The sequence below is a fragment of the Lepeophtheirus salmonis genome, chromosome 3 (assembly GCF_016086655.4).
Source record: "Lepeophtheirus salmonis chromosome 3, UVic_Lsal_1.4, whole genome shotgun sequence".
Taxonomy (NCBI): Eukaryota; Metazoa; Arthropoda; class Copepoda; order Siphonostomatoida; family Caligidae; genus Lepeophtheirus; species Lepeophtheirus salmonis.
Window position 1 is genome coordinate 46,476,425 of NC_052133.2, and position 21,127 is coordinate 46,497,551.

The following is a 21,127-nucleotide window of genomic DNA, read 5'->3' on the forward strand; positions in this document are numbered from 1 at the left end:
TATCGTGTGGATCAAATTGAATAAATTAAGCCTTATGGTCATAGATTTGAGGGCTCAAGACTTTGTAGGTTTTAAGAGAACTTGTCTGAAAGCCTTTCAAAATTAATACATATATCCTTGAGGATATAGGTCTTGAGTGTCTGTCCAATGAGTAAAAAGTATGACTAAAGTCCTCTTTTATACTTGCAGCGTCGTGAAATCCAAACCAACACATAATGGATGATAGGACTTTTATTGCATGTGTGTAAAAGTTTCTTCCTCTCTGATTAGAATCCCTACCCGTTTTTTACTTTATGCTAAAATTTCCTGTGATCACAGTTAGTGTATTGGATACTATTTTTAGAAGTTTTCTTCTAAAAATAATGGGGTATCGTAATTGGGGCCGTATAAACCAATAATGTCGATTGCACGAACTCTAATTTTGCACTCTGCTTTTATTAAATTTCTTTTGGACATATAAAACCTATCCTGAGGTACTTCCTTATCAATAATGTTCAGAGAACTGCCATAGCAAGAAGACACTATGTACCAATCTACTACCGAAAAATGATGTTCCATATTGCATCTTGTGCCACTTAATTAAACTATGTTTGGGATATTTAATTATTTTAATTGTCTAAACAAATCGTATCTCCATTGGATCTGTAAAAAATTTACATTGGGGGAAAATTTTTAGCATTGTTTTTGTAATTTGATGGGTTGTTCCAGTTTTTACATTTTCAGAAAGAAAAGATCTTAATTTTTTTTTGTTATTCTCTTTTTATGCTCCAAATTGTAGCTTTAGAAAAAAAGCTTTCTTAATATTTTTTTTATTAATTATAATAATGTCTATCATATTTAATTACTGTAAATAATGATTAATGTTGTATTTTAATCCTTATTGGCAAAATAAAGAACTTTTCTCTCCTTTCAAACTTTGAACAAGATGTGGTACCTAAAGATGATATTTTAGAAAAATGAAATTTTGCATTAGTAATTTTCATACAATATTACAACTTTTCTGCACTACCTGTAATCGAAGTTCGAAAAAAGTTGAAAACCGTACCAGTCTAATGTGCATGCATAACAAGATCACTGTTTCTGTTTGTTTTGTTAATGGTCTTTTAGGTATATCATAATGCATGTGTATTTTCAGTATTTGTTCAGGTTTGGATTAAATATGAACGCCATTATGTAAATTGAATCAACTCTCGCAAGTGATTTGTATTTGGCACACTGGGAGGGTATTTTTTTTGTTTTTGCTGGTGAGCTAGCTAGAGGCTAAAGAACTTATCAGGCATACCATCATATTAATTTTTTTCTCTTCAACTCTGATGAATATTATTTATTCTTGAGGACAGATCACGTCATAGGAATTGATATAACGGAGTTTCATATTCAGGATTTCTTGAGAAGTTATCTTCTTTATTATTAAAGCAAAAATTGTCGAGGCTTAAATACTTTGGGCAATGTTGAGTACAACAGCAAGTATAAACTTACAAGTATTAACTAATCCCCAGTGCGTGAAAGACGAAAAATTACATTAATTATTTATTGCAGCGTTATAAGTGTACGCCCTTATTAGATTCGAAGTAGAATTGAGGATCGACATCGAGGTGATTCTTTTCAAGATAAGGAGTGAGATATGTGTTTAATTGCTTCGACTTATAGCTGCTCGCAGCTAATCTAATGAAACGAAATGACAGTTCAGCTCCTCTTCCTTAAAACCTTATTTTAGCTGTGATAATTACCTAGTTGATTTTCGGTTTCTTTTTACTAGAATACTGAGGGGTCATATTTTATACACTCTACATATATATATCTCCAACAGCTACTGAAAAGATAAAATCTAATTAACCGGTCGGTTGTAATTTAGATCTTTAACCCTCAGCTTTAAATAAATAAAAAATAGCAGTCATGAATTGGTTTTGTAAAAGAGCCTCTTTTACAATTTGCATACAAATATAAGACAAAAGAATTTAGTTTTCCTCATAAATATATGAACTGGTAAATGAGCCATTAAGGAAATGAAGCCAAATTAAAATACTAAAAGGAGCTACTATGGCTTTTCTGCTTCATACTTCCCTTTCGGTTTTTTATTTCTATTTTTTGATGCATTTTATTACCCTTTCCTTCAAGAAAGCACATACTTTCTAAATATATATGTATCATTTTTTATCTCTTATCTTCATAAAAAAATATATATGTAGCATGACGTGAGCCTTTGGATTAATGTGTACATAGGTACATAGATATCTCCATCATCTGGATAATTCTTAATAATTTCATGATTCATTTCATAATAAATCTTTTTTTTAAGACATTATGTTACATAGATACCATGGAATAGGTAGAACTTTCCTTTCAAAGTTCGAACTTAAAAACTCATCAATAAAGTTGTACTTTTGTAAGCATTTAGTGTCCTTTTTTGTACTTGGGTTTTATTGGCATGTATTCAAACATTTACAATCTGTTAATAATGGAGCATAATATACTAGAAAAATAATTCCTTAAAACGTATAGAAAAACGAAAATTAAGACTCCTACATATTATAAAATATAGCAAAATCATGAGTATTTGGACAAAATATATTATCAAGTTAGGTAAACATAAACTTAGTAAACTTAACATGATAAAAATGATGTCACTCATTGGTATTAAAGGTAGTGAAATTTTTCATTGGTGTTTTTTTGTCTGTGATTTTTTTCTTTTGCCTATTAATTACTCTGACTTCAAACAAAAAAAGCTATATAAATACTTTGCCTATTAATTACATTTAACTCATATATTAATCATAAAATGGTATATTTTCATTAAATTCATAAAGATTTTACGAGTTTAAACAAATACTTGAGCTTGAATAGAAAGTTTATAAAAATAAAAAAGCATTACTTTGAGACTATAAAATCATTGGGTCTACAACTCACCATCCTCAAACAGTCGAGGCTAATGTACCCCTAGGCACTGAAAGTCCTTGAGGACAACTTGCTTTAGTCTCCCTATATAAAATAGAATAAAAGATCTGAGATAAATTGTAGCACTGGCTTTAATTGACATATTTCCACTGAGTGTTACAATATCTCATATTTCTCCTCAGTGAGTGAGTTTTAACGTTTGTTAAAATTTTATCAAATTCTAGGGGAAATATTATTCAAAATAATATCAACAACAGGAAAAACAATGAAAAAACTGACTGTAGTAATTAAAAAAATACTTCTCCAAAATTACTTTTACCCCTCATAATCAGTTTTTTTTTCTGAATGTCTCCAATAAAAATTAACAATAATTACTTCTTGCAACAGCATTTTTGCCTGCAGGCTGAACCCCACATTTATTATGGTTATTTAAGCCGCACAAGACGAATATAACAATGAAAACTTTCAATGCATATCGGTTTGACCTTTACAGACTTTCAAAAAAATCAAGTTGTAGGTTGCAACTACGATGACATATTTCGACATGAAAGAACCTTATAGATGAAAATAAAAGTAAATATAAAATTATAAAAATGTTTTAGCATTTGAAAAATGAATTTTTCATTACTTAATCTTGATTACAATTAATAAAAAATGCAAATAATCACCAAAGAATCGAGTAAAATGAAGGATCATACTTAGAAGTTGATATCGTTTTTATTATTTTTTTCTTCTGCTGTATATCCGAAGTGAAGTTATAGAATTGACTTTATATTATACTTCAAAAAAGAAAATAATAATGCCGTTAAAAAAGATCAATTTTTGATCAATTTGGTTTTTAATATTTATTTAGAAATTTAAAAATTCTATGCCGGTTAGGTTGTATGAATATGGATTACAATAATATTCTCGGAAAAAATGTACAGCTTATGAGTTCAAATAATCAATTATTTTGAATATGAAGCATCTATAAACTTGTTTTAATCCCCTTACATAAGAAATTATTTAATTTTTTTTTCATTGATACTATTGTAATCTATATTCATGCAAACTGAACAGCTTATTATATTTAAATATCTTCATAAATATTATAATTGACCAAAAATCAATAAGTTACCAAAAACTTTAATAATGCCCACATAATATTTAAATAATCATTAACACTCCCCCAATATGTGATCGGTTGTTTCTTTTATGCATTGACAGAATGAGCCAATTCCCCGTTTGTTGTCATTAAAATACTTGGCAGCAACTTCAAGCGTCCCTTATAGTAGTCTTTATTTAAACCATCTTTGGCTAAACGTTAACAAACTTATTTTTAATTACCTTAGACTTTTTTGGTGACGTTTTATAATGCTATGTCGTTCCAAATATGTGTTGAAAGTTGTTTCTCATTTTTTTGTATTTGTAATCTGAGCAGTAGATTGCATTTTCCAAAGCTATCACCATTACACAGGTCAAGAAAATTTGACTTTTTTAATTATATATTATTTTCTAGTATTACTTGACAAATTGATCAAAAAGCTATAATTAGTTTATTCGGATCAAATTTGATTTTTGAGAACATTCGATTTGAAATTCTTGATTATTTTTATCTTGTTTATAGATTTGCTACCTATTTTTTTTCTTCAAAATTTAGTACGATCCCATTTTATCAGAATTAAATAACTTTTAAACGTTCACATTTTTCTCTGGCCTCATCTAAGAAAGACTAGATACACTTGGAAGTGCGATTTAGAATGTTTCAAATATGAACTATTTTACCTTTGTATGTTGTTAGTTGTCGATCACACTCCTGCAATTTCTTTCCTCCACCATAGTTTATACGTGTTCTGCTCCTGGATGTAGTTCGAGCGCAAGTAAGGGTTCTAAAGTCAGCATTGATCCCCTTCCAATATTGGACTCCACCATTTTGGAAAATTGGCTAAGGGAGATTCTGAGAGACACACGTTATTAGACACTATCAGATAGTTCAAGATTGTGTGGCAAACATTATATGTTCAATGATTTCGCCGCTATATTTGTGGACGCAAGATGTGAGACAGGGAGATCAGGTAATGAGTTTACATTACTTCAATTGGACGTGTACACTTTCAATATTTTAAATCTTTCAGACATTTAATAGAGGATGCCATTACATCACAATGGCTTAATTTTCATATTAATCTATCATTATCACCACCCACCCCTAGACCAACAAGAGCCTCAACTACCAGCCGAAGACTCCAGTTACAAAACGAACGGTTCAAAGGATTAGAGAATAATATGTTTTTGAAAGAGACGGTCCACTCGGCAAAAAATCTGTACATGGAGCTCTCTTTTCAAAAATTGCCTTCAGGATTTCTTTTACTGTAAGCTTCGAAGTGGAACATGACTACTCATTCAAAATATATTATAATCATACGCAAATCATAAACAATTAATTGTGTATTGTACTGTCTAAGATTTTCTGAAAGAATCAACACTGTATCGGAAGCCTTCAAAGTTGCAGTTTTTTTGGGATCCAATGAGCTTCAGGCAGACACAGTTACATCTGTTGATATTTCTTACTAATTCCTTCAATTTATTAACTCTGCAGACATTAATAATCTACATACCATTTTCGAAGCTCAGACCTGATGAACTGAAACCAGTTGTATTGCAGCAAAATCGGGACAGCATCATCGCCTATATCTCAGAACTTTATAAAGTAATCCTCATTACTGGTTATACACCAAGATGCTGGAAATAAATGAAAGTAAGTTTTCTCCCAACACCAGGTAAAAAAGATTACAACCTGGCCAAATCCTTCAGACAAATAACTCTTTCCAACTTTATACTTACGGAATTGATCGGATTTTACAGAGGGAAGTTGAAGAAGTCATTCCAAAACTCCACCCACAACAGTCCTATACAAGGGGTTTATCAACTGAGACGGCTCTTTCACAAGTGATCGATACTATAGAAAAGTCCATCTATCAACAACAATGCACACTTGATGTCAGTTTTGTTTGAACAGGTGCATTTGATTATATACCGTTCCATTCAGCTGATGCAGCAATGAAAAAACTTGGTATTCCATACTATATAAGATCCTGGTACAAAAATTTACTAGGTGCCAGTACAGTAACATCCAAGCTTAATGTCGAAGAAGTTTGTGTCAATCCAACCCATGGGAGACCCCAATGAGCTGTTCTATCGCCGGTAGTTTGAATATGTTTATGGATAACTTACTAAATACATTTAAAAAAGGAGCAATCAAGGTTGTTGTCTAAGCTGAGGACATTCTTTTTAATTAGTGGAAAACATCCCCACACCCTTGTCAATTCAATGCAAAGGGCAATTAATGCCATTATTGAACGGCGAAAAGAAAATGACCTTACCTTTAACCAATCAAAATCAAGGGCTACAGTCTTTTCGAAAGCTTATAAACTTAGATCAAAATACTTTCCATAATTAGAAATGGATGGCAATGTGAGTGAATATGCCACACATATGATTAACCTATGTATGACTTTTTATCAAGGATTCACCTGGACAGAGCATTTGAAAGAAAAAAAAAAGCCTCCAATTGTTATAGGATATGAAATATGGCCAAGGCAATCATAGGAAAAAAATGGGGACTGACGTCGGACAAAGTTATATGGTTGTATGAAGCTATGCTCAAACCTATCAACTCCTATAAGTGTCTATTATGGATACATGTAATCACCACAAAGAAAAGTGCAAGGAAAATATTAAACACCGTGCAAAGGAAAACAATCTTGGCAATACCTCATGCATTTTGATCGACATCAACCGCAGGAATGGAGGCAGTTTTGGGTATTGCTCCTCTGGACGTATACATTAAGGAACAGGCAACGAAATGCCGATAGAGAACGAAGTAATCTTACGTGATACCTGGGATTGAATTGGTAATCTTCCAGAATGTCTTGGGCATGGGTTCCATAGTGATACAATACTTACACAAGTCGGAATGGATCAACCAAGTGACTACATAGAAAGTAATCGTATTTGGATAAATAATGGACAGATTAAGAGTTTTGATGCGATTTTCTATATGAACGGGTCTAAAGACAAAGACAGAAACACTGGGGCTGGATGGGCCAACACCTAAGGTGATGCATCAATTTGTCATTCAATGGCTTCATTGAATAATGAGGCTTCTGGGTTTCAAGCAGAGATTTTTGCCATACCACAAAGTGTAGAAGCTCATCTCAAGTACGAAAAAACACTGAACAATGTAATAATCAGAATTGCTGCAATCTTTAATCCACTTACCACTAGTAAATAAGTATTAAAATGTAAGGAAATCATCATCAAAGGAATGAGTGAGAAAATCGACATCTAGAATGGTGCAAAGGACATTACAGGAAATGAATTTGCAGACCATCTTACGAAGAGGGGTACTGAGAGTCCAAACAAGTTTACTATTGGAACGCTTCCAAGCTAAATAACGAAGGTAATTTATGACTTCTTCTATCAATATTGGTGTCCGATATAAAAAAGATCAAAGTATGAAACATACGCATACCATGCTTAATAAGCCGAAGTAGAAGTGTATCAAGCTCGCAAGAGAAAAATTGAGACTCATTGTATAAGTATATACAGGACATGGCCCTTTTCTAGCTCACCTAAACAAGTGGAATGACATAAGCTCAAAGCGTATGTATGTATGGAAGGACTACAAAGTGCAGACCATCTCATCAATAGATCCCCCGCCTTATCTTACGAGAGACATCAAACAATGAATGTAGAAAACGAAGACTTTTGTATTTTAAAATTTATGGAATGTAAAAAAATAAAAATATATTATTGAACAAAATTTTAATGTTAACTAGGTTTTAAAATCTGCCGTAATAGCACAAATACCCCGTTGTGTGGTAGTGTTCCTTGCCTTATATTTGTAAAGTTTTATTTTATGTATGTATGGCAAGCAGTTATAAATATTTAACTAAACAATTCTTTGACAATTAAAACGGGTCTTCCCAGTGCTACTGTCAAGTATCTGAAAGCAAGGATCAAAAGCTTGGAAAACCGTGTGAAACGCGTAACTCTTATCATTGATGATTTTTATTCAGCCCAAGGGATTGAATTAAGGGTATTTTTTTGGACAAAAAACAACAAATTAACTAAAACAGTCCTTCCTTTCATGATCAAGCCTGCAGGAGGAAAATATATGGATATTGTCGATCGCGTACAGGTAAAAAACTTGACCACTGAATTTCTGTTTCACCAACATAACTATACCAAGAAGTCTTTGTGGGAAATTGGGTTCAAAGTTGTTTCATTGTTTGTCGATAATCATAATATCAATAGGATATTTACACTCAGTATCTATGTGATAACGTTCTCCAATCATCAATCTGTCATTCCCAGCACGACACAAACAGGATATTTCTGTTTATAGATACATTGCATAATTTTAAACAGGTATACAACAGGTGTCAACTATTCTTTTTCCCCCAATATTTACATGCCAAGATCTTATTTTCTACATCCTAACTTTGAAAAGGCTGAACTACAAGGTGAATTGAAATTTAATATTGAGAAAGTATTTTGATCCCTTCCAACATGCCATTCCTCTTATGTCTTTATGCATATTTGATCTTCAATTTTGTTCCTAAACATGACGAGGGGAAGCATTGCCTCTTTAACACCTCAAATTCAAGAGCAACATTATATGGTGAACTGGTTTTTAATGAAGTTACCAATTGCAGTATAAGATCTCTGAGAGCTGGAAAAACGAGAAAGTTCCGGGATTTACCTAGTGGGGCAGTCAAGAAGGCAGTGAGACATTTACAAGGATGTTGCTAAATTCATGTTATAATGGTGATTTTTTGAAAATTTTAATAAAATAGGTTAGAAAATAAAGTCACAGTAGCGTTTAACTTTTTTTCTCAGCTTGAAAACGTTTAGTTAACCCACACTTTCATTTTCCAACTTGATTATTTCAGTTTAAGTTAGGAAATTTACACTATCATGCTTAAATTTTCTATTAAAAATGTCATCAAGTGTGTTATACATTAAATGTGGGAACACCTTTCCTTTATGTTAAACTTTATTAATATTTTTGATTATTTGGATCACTTTCTGACAGTTCGACTGACTGCAGTATTTGATTTTTAACAAAAAAATCAACATTTTTTTATACTCCGATGATACAAAATATACAAAATATGTAGCTTAAAACACACAATACTTTATCCCTTGGAATACACTCATGAAACAAATAAAGACACAAAAATATATGCGTTTTTTAAACTAAAACCCAAGAAACCAAGATACGTATATGTAAATTCAAGATTTGGAGGGGAAACCCCCAAGTACTGGCAGCCATCCCTAGCTCACTTTTGTGTTTTATCTGTTTATTGTTGGAGATGATGAAGAGCATGAAAAATAATAATTAGATAATTATTTAAAAAAATATGATCTACATTGTCAGATTCTTTCACCCTAGAAGCCATTTTCAAAAAAAAAAAAATTGTTTGTGTTCAAACCTCGTTCAGATGAAGGCCAAAAACTGATAAAAAAATTTGCGTTTCCCCAAGAAACGTTTACGTGTGGACTGGGCCCGTTAGATTTTACTTTGATTCTAATTAACTCTGTATATCGTACAATTTTCTCTGTTCTCGAATGTATCTTTAGCTATTTTTTGTACAACCAACCATCATGTTGTAAATGACATTTAATGATAAAACAACAGAAAATTGGATATTTATCATGAACCAAATCTGAGCTGAATCTAAAAATGAGAAAGATGAAATCTTTGTAAGTATTTGGTATGTTTGCTTATTTATACATGTACAAGACTCTACATGAATCTAAAAATATTATATTATCTTGTTCCTATTTGCGTTGTATATTTGTAATTGGAGCTTGTGTCATCTCTATTTTTAGTTAAAACAGAGATACTAAAGTTATACAGAAGATTAATCGGGCTCCACACACCGTTTTGAAAGTGCAAGGGGCGTGACAAAAAAAAAAGAAAAAAAAATGAAGAAAACTCTTTTTATTTGTTGCTAAGATCAAACAATATAGAAATTGTTCAATCTTGAAATCTTAATAGTAGTCTTGGCGAGCATTTTTATTGGAGCCACATTAATTTGTAATTACAGATGAATCCCTAGAAATACCACATCTTTATAGAGAATATATAAAAGTTGATAGGATCACAAATGGTAAAACATTACTTAATAAATAAAGTTAAATGGAAGAAGAATATTTTTTTTCAGCGATGATATGAAAAAGATTGTGAATATATGTTCTGAATTATGTATGGCTAGCTGAAGTTGGAGGTATATTTACGACAAAGTCTCTAGGTCTCATTATGACTCTGAGTGTCCTTGGAGCAATGGTAGTGACATTGGGTTGGCACATGTTCATCAGATGTGGGAAATGTCCATGGTAAATAGAAATACAAGGTTATACCATAACGCTTTTCTAATTAATGTTTGACTTCCACCACGCTTTTTCATAGTGACATCAAAGAGTATAACTGTTACTAGGAGTAGCTATATATTGCATTCCTTCACTAATACTGTTTGTGTACCGCTATTATATTCTATGACGTCAAAATCTGTCTGTCTTTACCTCTAGTCGGTATAGTGCATTAAATTCAAAATTATGTCATGGTTGTATAACCTTGTATTTCTATTAAACATGATAAATGCCTATAAATCTTTTTAAGCTCATATCGAGTGGATGACTGAATGGATACAAGGGTTTTCTAAATTGGTTAAGCACACTGTTTAATCCACTATAGATAATTTACTAGTAAATTTTTTAGTTGCAAGAATAAATAATAAAATCTTGTGCTCTTTTTTTTATAAAGGTTTTCATTTTATATGCATAAATTAAATAAAAACTAAATGAAAAAAAAGTATCAGGTAAAAAAATTACATAAATAAACATTTTATTTTTTTATGTTCTACTCACAATTTCGTTATAATATAATACGTTTCATTCGAATCAAAGTAATAATGTCGAAACAATGGAGCTTGAATATAAGTGTTGTGTTATGGCTCATCCAACAATACCTTCATAAAGAAATTCAAGGTGAGCCGGACCTTAGTATGGCGGACTAGTGCATAGGGCCAAGATCAGGAGGAATCTGGCAAAATACATTAACCAAATGATCAGGATTACCAGGTGATAAGAAATATGGTCTAGAGGGTGTTCAAAAGAGGATCTTGGCATAAATCCTATAATATTAAAATAACAGTTTCTTTCTGAGGTCACTAAGGTCAAGTAGATGATCAGAACAAAAAATCTACCCCATTGTTACACAACCCATCTTCATGTTGTTGTGATATTCTCATATAATAAATTGTTTGAGGGAAAAAAAAAAAAATCAACGTCCAAAATTACGGAATTTATAGCAAGGATCCCTCCAGTATCTCTCCAGGGACTAAGGCCGTGCATCACTAAAAACCCAGCTATAATCAAGGTGTGGACTGGAGTTCAATCAAATGGGAAGAAGTCACCCCAATTCCATATCCAAAATGGTATTAAAATAAAAAAGACAAATACCATGAAGTTCTTTAAGAGCAGGGCACTTCCGTGGGTCCAAGAAGTGTTCCACAAGATCGGGCACTTTTCCATACTTTCAAAAACAATTATCCGAAGTTTTTAGCTTCCTTCTTCACCTGATTGTAATCACCTGGAATTTGCAATCTAGAGAATGGTGGAGAGGAAGGCCAATGCTGTTTTTAGACCAATAAGAATAGGCTAATGACTACAACTGAGGTTACAAATAGGGATATCCTGTAGTAAATAGTGATAGTCAGTTCTTTGAAGAGATTTTCGGCCGTGGTTCGGGGACTTGGGGGTTATTTGGAATAAAATTCATTATGTTCTATTATTAACTATTTACAATATATTATATTATTATTTTTCTCGCCAAAATATAAAATTGAACAATGTAAGCTGATGAAATTAAGCATTTGAATAATTTTTTTCACTATTTTTTCTACATGTTGTCTGGACTAAATTGTTTAGACTTATCGTACATTGTGTATCTAATTTCGGCCTATAAAGTGGTCAAATTGTAATTGATTTGAAAATCAATGCAGAATAAAACTGCCAAGAATCTGAAAACATTTGATGAGGTGATCAAAATGAATATAAAGTCCAGTCAAACCGATTTGATAACTATTCAAGTTTATACATCACTAATAAATACACAATATACATAGTTTAATATGTATATAAATGTTAAATCCTTACACTATATGAAAGTTAAGAGTGAATGTGATTATGATTATTTCTTCATCATTAAGGAAAATCAAAGTTCTATGTTTGTATAGTAATTTTAAATGGGTGCAAAAAATAACAAAAACGAGACCTATTCAACGTCATTATCCTAAAAAAATATTCTTTATGTTAATGTAAAGATCTTACATGATAATATAGCTAGAAGAAAAAGCATTAAACACAATGCAGATGGCCGTCTATATTTTTTAGCTTTAAGTCTTAAGCCATAATTATGTGTATGCATACATGTATGAAAAAAAAAAAAAAATAGTAACTGCAGTTTTGCCATATGACTCTGTAGGCATTTTTAAGGACATGTTTAGGAGAGAGAAAGCGAGCTAAAGTTGGATAAAAATAATTACTTTAACTTATAATAAGATTATAATTGATGATAATGTTTTTAATTATCTTTGCAACTCCTTTAAATTCTGACTGCATTTACAAAGTGGGTGGAAATAAAATGCTTCCAACTCAAATAATTCATTGAATATTTGCATGGGAACCTATTTAAATAAACAATCCTTTAGAGAAATATACCGAGTGATTCATTATAATTTAAACCCTTTAAATTTTAAACTTCAAAAAAATATAATTTATTAATTAAAATATAATTAATACTTTAAATAGATGTGTATATGAGCTCTCTTGATCATTCATGAAGCCAGCCTTATCAGCAATGGTGGCAGAATGCCAGGGAACCGTTGCAGACATAGTCCTATGTCATGGCGTACCAGTGCTGGATGATATTCGCTTTTTGGCCTTGGTGTTTGGATGACGGACACTGCAGATCTTCCACTCGACATGCAACCAAAAGGTGTTGTCCAGGGTATTGGAATCAGGGCTGTAAGTCGTCCAAAAGTGCCATAAATGAGTTTATTAGAAGTCAAAAGACCCATTCAAAAGTGTCTTGTAATTTAAGAAATGGATTTCTTTCATTGCTGCTGTCAAAAGTGACCTCTCCAATCTTGCAAAGCTCTTTCCACCCACTTTTTTGATACCTTTCTGGACAGTATGGTGTAACTTTGAAATCTCTAACATGGACCATTGGATTTTATTTAACTCCTCCCGGTCCAATTTGCCCTTTTTGATTCAGCCCTCCTTCCTTTACATCATTTGGACTTGCTGACGGCGTAAACGGGGGTCCTGGATAACTTTAACAGCTTGGGTTGCACCTGAATAAGAAATCCACTTTAGAGGTGACATGTTAAATGTGGGGTTTGATGGACTTCATGGCACTGTTGTTGATGACATATATATTTCCCTTGTCATCATTCTGATCATATTTTTTTGTCAAATCTATCTTTGTTGGCTTTCATGACAGTCTTTGAACAAATATTCCTCTTTTTTATTGTTTTTTTTTTCTAGCAAAATTTCCACGTTTTTTATAGCGACTTATAATCCCTAGACCTATCCATGGGTGATGTCCTGCTGGGGATATTTCAACCACAGGTTTTAGTCTTCGCGTTTCTTTCGACTATATGGTCGATATTTTTTTTTCTTCATTAAAAAAGAGTCGCAATATATGTAATTATCAAGCAAACCCATAAACATAAAAAATTGCTTTACATTTTACTTTAAATATAAAGTAAAATGTATATTTTCCCTTGATATATTCAATTTGAGGCCATCTCTGATTTTAAACGATTCAAGCAAATTTTGTTTTGAATGAAGTAAATGTTTTATTTTGTATTTATTGCCCATCAAGTTAATACTAGGTATACATTAATGTAGTTTATTTTTAATTTTAGGTATCTCCTCTTTCCATTAATTATATGCCTACATAGAAGCCAATAATAAAGCACATATTAGTAATTATAACATTTACATAAACATGCGAATATAAATTCTATTAACTCTAATCCACCGTCATATTTAGTGTTGGATTCAAGGTATTGATCGAACTCGGAAAAAGCAAACTCCACTTTTCTAACATAGACAATTACTTAAATTACTCAAACTACCTTCAAAAATTATTTGAAAAATTCTACCCAACTCAAAGGATCCAAACTCGAAATATTCAAGTACATATCAAACAATACAAAAAGGAGTTGTATTAATTTTTAGAAATATCCAATATTAAACGATCATTAGATCCATTAAGGGACAGTACATTGAAGTAAAAAAGGCCTTCACAAACTAGTTTGAGCAAACTATGTAATACTTATCCAGTGGAACAACTTCGGTCTTCTACAGCTGATGAATTTATATCGATAACAAAATGTATAATTTATAGTGATGTGGCTAGGAAATTAAATAATAATTATACATGCCAATTATATTTTTGCTAGTAACAACGCTCAACAACATAATAATTTAGACTTTAGAGGTGTTCAAGAATTCTTATTGTATAGAGTTCGTATAGAACATGTTTGAAATTGGTGAAGTAAACATGTAAATTAGTTTCAACATCTAAGTTTAATAAATTAATAATACTTATTAAAAAATACTTATAATTTATAAACATTTAGAAAAAAACATCTGTACGAACACTCAATGTAAGCTTTATATTATAAATGGTTCTAACTTACTTTAATTGTTAAACTTAGATTTCATTAATGCAATGAAAAAATAGTTTTCTTTGCCTAATGACTTTACTTGACTTGACCGAACTATATCGTTAGGACTTGAATCTAACACTAGTTATAAGAATACATAGTAAAATACACAATATATTCAAATCATTATTTCATGCAAACAGGCAAATAAAAATAAAAGTATAAATTATGTGAAGGACAAATTAAATTGTACATGAATATAAATTAAGCTTTTTGAGCCGGTATGTATCTTTTGTATTTTGTAATCCTTCCTGGAACATTTTATCTCTTTATATAAATTAACAAAAACACATTAATTATTTCTTGGCCAACATACATATTAACATCTTGCTGAAAACCATATTGCCGAATGACTACTTATAAATACCTTTGATGATAATTCAAGCAGCAATATTATTTAGTTATGATTCAAATTTATGTTACACCAAATTTAAAAGATAAAATATTCAATTAGGTATTTACCTTGAATTGCAATGATTTCGTGTTAAGTAATAAATTATCAATTCATTTCACTATGAAGATGCTTCAACAATTTGATTTAAACTTCTTTGTGAATCGTTGTAATAAAAACTGTGCTCCCATAAAAAAATGTTAAAAGAAGGGCATGAGTCAATCAATCAATGAAGTTCATTTAATGGAGAATATGAATGAATAACTCGTTTGGATCGAATGTGTTGGAGCTCTTATGTACCTGACCAAGTAATGATCGACACTTTTCTATGACAAGGTAGCTCTGACTTAATTATTATTAGTGATGCGTCGATTAATTGGAATTAGGAATCGGAGAATATGGTGTTTTTTTTCGGAAATCAGAATACGGAAAATAATGCTTAATTTACGATTGCAATTTTTATTTATTACGGGTATTTAACTATTTATAACTTTTCCAAGTTATGAAAAAGAGTAAATAAAAATTAAGGACTAAATGGTTTTTAGAAAAAAAAATTAATATTTGAATTTTTTTTTTTTAAAGCTGTGGATTTTGGAAATTTTTCTCCAAAAAGTTTAATTTTTCGTTAATAATTGTGGATTTGTATCAACTTGAATATTTGATTTTTTTTAAAATGTTAAATCTTTTAATCTTTAAATTTTTTAGGTAAAAAAATTAATTTTTTGATTTTTTTCAAGAAATTCGAATAAGCAAGCCTTCCCCAAAAAAAAAAATAATAAATAAATATATATATACAGGGTTCAGAAGCAAAACGTGGACTGTTCATAAATGCTAGTTATGTAGTTAAAATATAGAGGTTTTGTGTTTTTTTCCTGCATATTCCAAATCTTCTGTCCTTTCTCCATAAGTAAACAATAATAAACATTTCTCAATACTTTCATCATGAGTGAGCAAGAAGCAAAAAGGCTGAGGATCTCAGACCTTCTGGATGCCAAAATTGAGGTGGCAGAGATTATGGACTTTGTGAAGTGCTCTAGGAGCATTATTTTGGCCATGATGAAAAAGGATGGAAAATACCTCTAAAGGAAAAAGGGAAGTGGGGACACAACTTAAAGGGGATTCTGAGTTTCTGGGGACCTGAAGAAGAAGATCAAGGAGGACCCCACAAAATCCATGAATCGCCTCTCTTACGAGTTTGACGTGGACGAGGGGACAATTAGGAGGGCTGTGAAATAGGACTCGGGGGTGTCCTCTTACACAAGAGCCCCACGCCACCTGTTGACGTACACTCTGAAGGAAAGGAGACTGCAGAGGTGCAAGAAAGTTTGTGCGTGGATCAAGGCAAATGGATCCATATTAAAATTTTATCTGATAGGAAGATTTTCACAGTGGACCAAGTTTGCAACCGTTGGAACGACCACTTGCTTGGGGATCACCAGGGGAGTTCAGGGGGGTGTTTCATAAAAAATATCCTGCCCAACCAATGGTCCTAGGGGTCGTGGTGTCCGATGGCAAAATGATGCCTCCCTTCTTTTTTAAGGTTAGAGAGAAAATCGGTCAGGAGGCCTACTACAACGTACTGAGGTTCACCATACTGCAACGGCTCGAGGCCACCTAGCCAGAGGACAACTATGTGTGGACCCAAGATGGTGCACCCTCACAGACATTGTCCGAATGCCAGAAGTTATGCGCCGACAACATGGCTAATTTTTGGCCCAAGGATATGTGGCCATCATCTTCGCCGGATTTGAACACATTGGACTTTTTTGTGTGGGGAACTTTGAGAGGGAAACTAACCGGACATGTGACCCAAACGTGGACTCCCTGAAGACAGGCATTTTGAAGGAGTGGAACAACTTTTTGGAGAAGTTCATCCTCAACTCCTGCAGGATTTTCGCCGCTTTGTGGAGGCTTTAATTGTTTTTTAAGGTGGCCCTATTGATTGAACATGCTCACAATGGTCGTGTCTCAAAATTTGTTAAAAAATTTCAAAATTATTTATCAAAAAATAAAATTATTGATAAGTAAACATTTCAGTACTACATTTAATCCATCTGACCGAAGAATTGTTTTTTGAGTTCCATATTTATAGTTACAAAGAATACGACCTGCCGGTATGATAGAAAAATAAAATATGGTTTTATTTTGTTTTAAAAAAATATATATATATGGATATCAAAACGTGTTCGATACTTTTTGAATTTTCAAAGTAAACAGGTATTATTTTTTGAATTTTCCAAAGCTGTCATCATTTTTTTTAAATTCTTTAAGAAGGAAGATATGAGTACTAATAGTGAAAGCTGATGGAAAATGGAGAGCATCAGTCTAAGCTTTTTTGGACTCGAAGTAGGATTGAGGATCGACATCGTAGTTATTGCAGACCATTTTTTGATAATAGATACGGTGTAGGATTTGTGTTTATATCCGTCCACTCAGGGCTAATTACAGCATATTGAATAAGATATCATTAAAGCTAAGCTGCTCTCCCTTCAAACATTTGGCAAATTGTCAGGGTGACAATGTTAACCTTCGGTTTCTTTTTTTAATATATCGTCATGTTATATTTTTTACAAATAAATATATCCATTAAATAATGTAAATTTCCAACCTCTGGATTCAAATTGATTTCCATGCAATAATTTTTCAAACACGTTGTTCATTGAGCAACGTCATTTCATGTGCTAATTTTTGTTGAAATTTTGGGTCAAAAGGAGACAACTTGATCAGCTGGTAATCTGTGAATTAATGGCCTAAATGTCAACCAGTAGATTATTGATACATATGTATACTACCTTTTTAGTAATTGATATAAATGGTTTTTTTCAGTCCAACCATCGATCCATCATAATTCGTTCATGTAAAAAGAGGAAAAAATAAAGGCACATTCCAAAAAGTCAAAATAATACATTTATATTTTATCGTATATTAAATATCATATTCTGATTAAATTACAATCCTATCATATTTTACGTGTATTTATTGGATCTTCAAATGGTTTTTTTTGTTATTTGAAAGATTGTATTTTATAAAAGGGGCCCCAGCCTTTTTTGTGACATAAATTGGTTTTGTCCATTTTTTTTTTTTTTTTTGAAGGCCGATATTTATTTTTAATGTTCCTTTAATTGCTAAAGTTGTAGCAATTAAGTATATGTAAAAATTATTATAGTATTACAATTACAGCATCTGACCTAGGAGTGGTCTTTGAAGCTTATATACATTAGACAGGGTTCAGAAAAATAACTTCATTTTAAAATACTCAGTAATGAGGGGAAAACTGCCAATGAATAATTTTTTAATCAACTAATCATTCACAGTTAAAAACTAAAATATGTTAATAATTAAATGTTGCATCTTTTTATTTTAGTTTAATTATTTCTCTAAATCTTTTTTATGAAAATTTATTTAAAGAGGAACAGAAAATGAAAAAATCACCAGGGATTAAAATACCAAAGGTTGGTGTACGGACAATGCAGTATGTTACCTATTTGTTATGATTTTCTAAATTTTAGAAAACAAAACTTAAAATGTCTACTATTTTTACGAAACAAAAATAAAACTTTTTTGATCTATGAAACTTGTTTTATTGTCTATAAAAAAAAAATATGTTGTCGCACTCTGTAGAGAACGTATATTTCCTTAGTATTTTGTATAAGTTTGCCCACATGTCCTACTTTTCCTTTCTATTTCAAAATTGGACACAGCGAAAAATTGAAATTCTGTTATTACAACCTTTTAATAATAAGGAAATAACATCACAAAACGTAGAATATATTATTGAAGTAGGATTAGATACTAATTGCAGTTTGTCTAGTATATTTCTATTTATGTATTTTTATAGTAATTTTCTATTTGAGAAGTTAATGGATTAGATGACGTAGAAGTTCTTTCCCATCATATCTATAACGTGGATCCTGTAATTATACTGTAATGGTTCACAGTCGATACAAGAAAAAGTCGTTGTGTTTTACTTAGTGAGGTGTGATCTTCTCCTGGATCATCCCTCAGTCCACAAATCAACTCCGAACCGCCCCCTCCTCCCCCCGGAATAATTCATAAGAGACAAGCTCACAACCTATTCACATAATAAAACCTTCCATTTATTTCATGATTTTCCATGCCTTAATAGTCTGAATATCTCGATAAAGTCGAGATCCCTCACCTACTTCTCCAAAAATATATTCTTCGCTTAGCATAGTAATTTCATTATTATTAAAAGGTTGCAATAATTAAATTTCAACTCTCTGCTGTCGCTGTCTCCAATTTTGAGATAGAAAGAGAAAGTGTAGCGCGTTTGACAACTTATAAAATATACCCCATTTCCTATTCTATTAGCATCTGTGAGTCGAACATACAGACATTTAGTTCAAGTGAATCAATTCACAAGAGCACATTTTCTAATGTTCGGATAATATATGAATAATCAACAACATTTTTGTGTACATATTTATCCATTTTAAAAACAAAATCTTTACTAATAAGATTGTGTAATTGTTCAAGGTAATAAAATGACAAATTTGATTTCAAATATGAAAACTAATAATCAAAGCATTTAACAAAAGATAAATCGAAAATATTAATATCTCTATAAAAGATGGAAAGAGTAAAACAATAATTAGCGAGAATGGGCATTAAATCATTTCCCCTTAAAATTCACATTTTATGGATCCCAATGTGTTCCAAAGTGTTCTATTATGCTTTTCAACGATGTCCTTGAAATCTCATAATTTAATCCCCTCTTAAACTTAATAAATATAATTTTCCTATTAAGTTTTAACAAAATCAGTTCCCAACTTTTTCCGTAATTCTGCTTACAAAAACAAACATAACATCCGTTCAACTTTGTTGAGGGGGGGTAATAGTTACCATAAGTTCATTTCAAGCCGGTGGTTGGGTACACGTTTTTTATACAAAGTGGGAATTCAAAAATTGCTGTAGCATAAAGTTACAATTTTATCCACGTTTTTTTTAAAATTACAATATTTCATTAAGTAACAAATCGACAGCTGAAACAAATATTTTTCTTCATTGTTTCATCTCTCTAAGTGTTAAAATGTAAAACAAACATATAAAAAAATATAACAAGCAAAATATCTTCGGCGCCGGTGTCTGCGACAAAAAGACGGTGGAGATTCTTGGCGTCTCCATTCGGACTGTATACAGAATCAAGAAGTAAATTACAATTGCATACAAGCAAGAAGAACCAAAAATTTGGCAGTCTCCAATTTGTCATCGTCCCACTCTGACCTCAACTCACTGGACCTTGCAGTTCGGGGCGTTGTATTTAGACTTGATAGTCCTAAAAATCTGTTGGTTTTGAACAAACCTTTCATTCTAAAAACTAAGTATCAATTTTAATTTTTGTCAATGTACATATTATTTTCATGTACCTACAAGGTACACCCAACCATAATAATAAATAAATGTACCATGATAATTATAATAATTACTTAGAAACAATTTTGTTGTTCGTACATAATGGAAAATGAAAAAAAGCCCTTTCACATGGTTTTATTTTATATATTATTTTCACAAAAATTTATTTTATATGTATTGAACGGGGTTTCTATACATAAAAGTATGGATTTCGACCTAGTTAGGGGGTAATCAAAGGAAGGTATATGTGGCTTCAATGTTGGATATCGTTGACATCATTAACCAACTTTTTTATACCAAATGAAAAAAAAGAAGAAGAAATAAAAAGTTTTGTTGGAAACTCCAAACAATTATAATTAAGCATGGACTTGTTTGACTTCTCTCCATACTTCTCAACACCTTGTGAGTCTCTATTCTCCTTTACCCTCTTTCAATTAATATCATGATAAGAAATATTTTTATGTACATATAAGAGAAAGCTCCTCAAAAGAAAAGAAAATCCAAAAAGTAATCTTCCTATCTCCAAAGACCTTTATTCAGATGATATTCCCAACGCTTAAACCCCTTATCCAAAGTTCCTAGTGTTGTGGCTCTTTTCTATCATTTTTTTAAAAGTTTATGAAAGAAAGAAATAGAACCTATATATCCCTGTAAAAATATGACCGTACGATGGATAGAG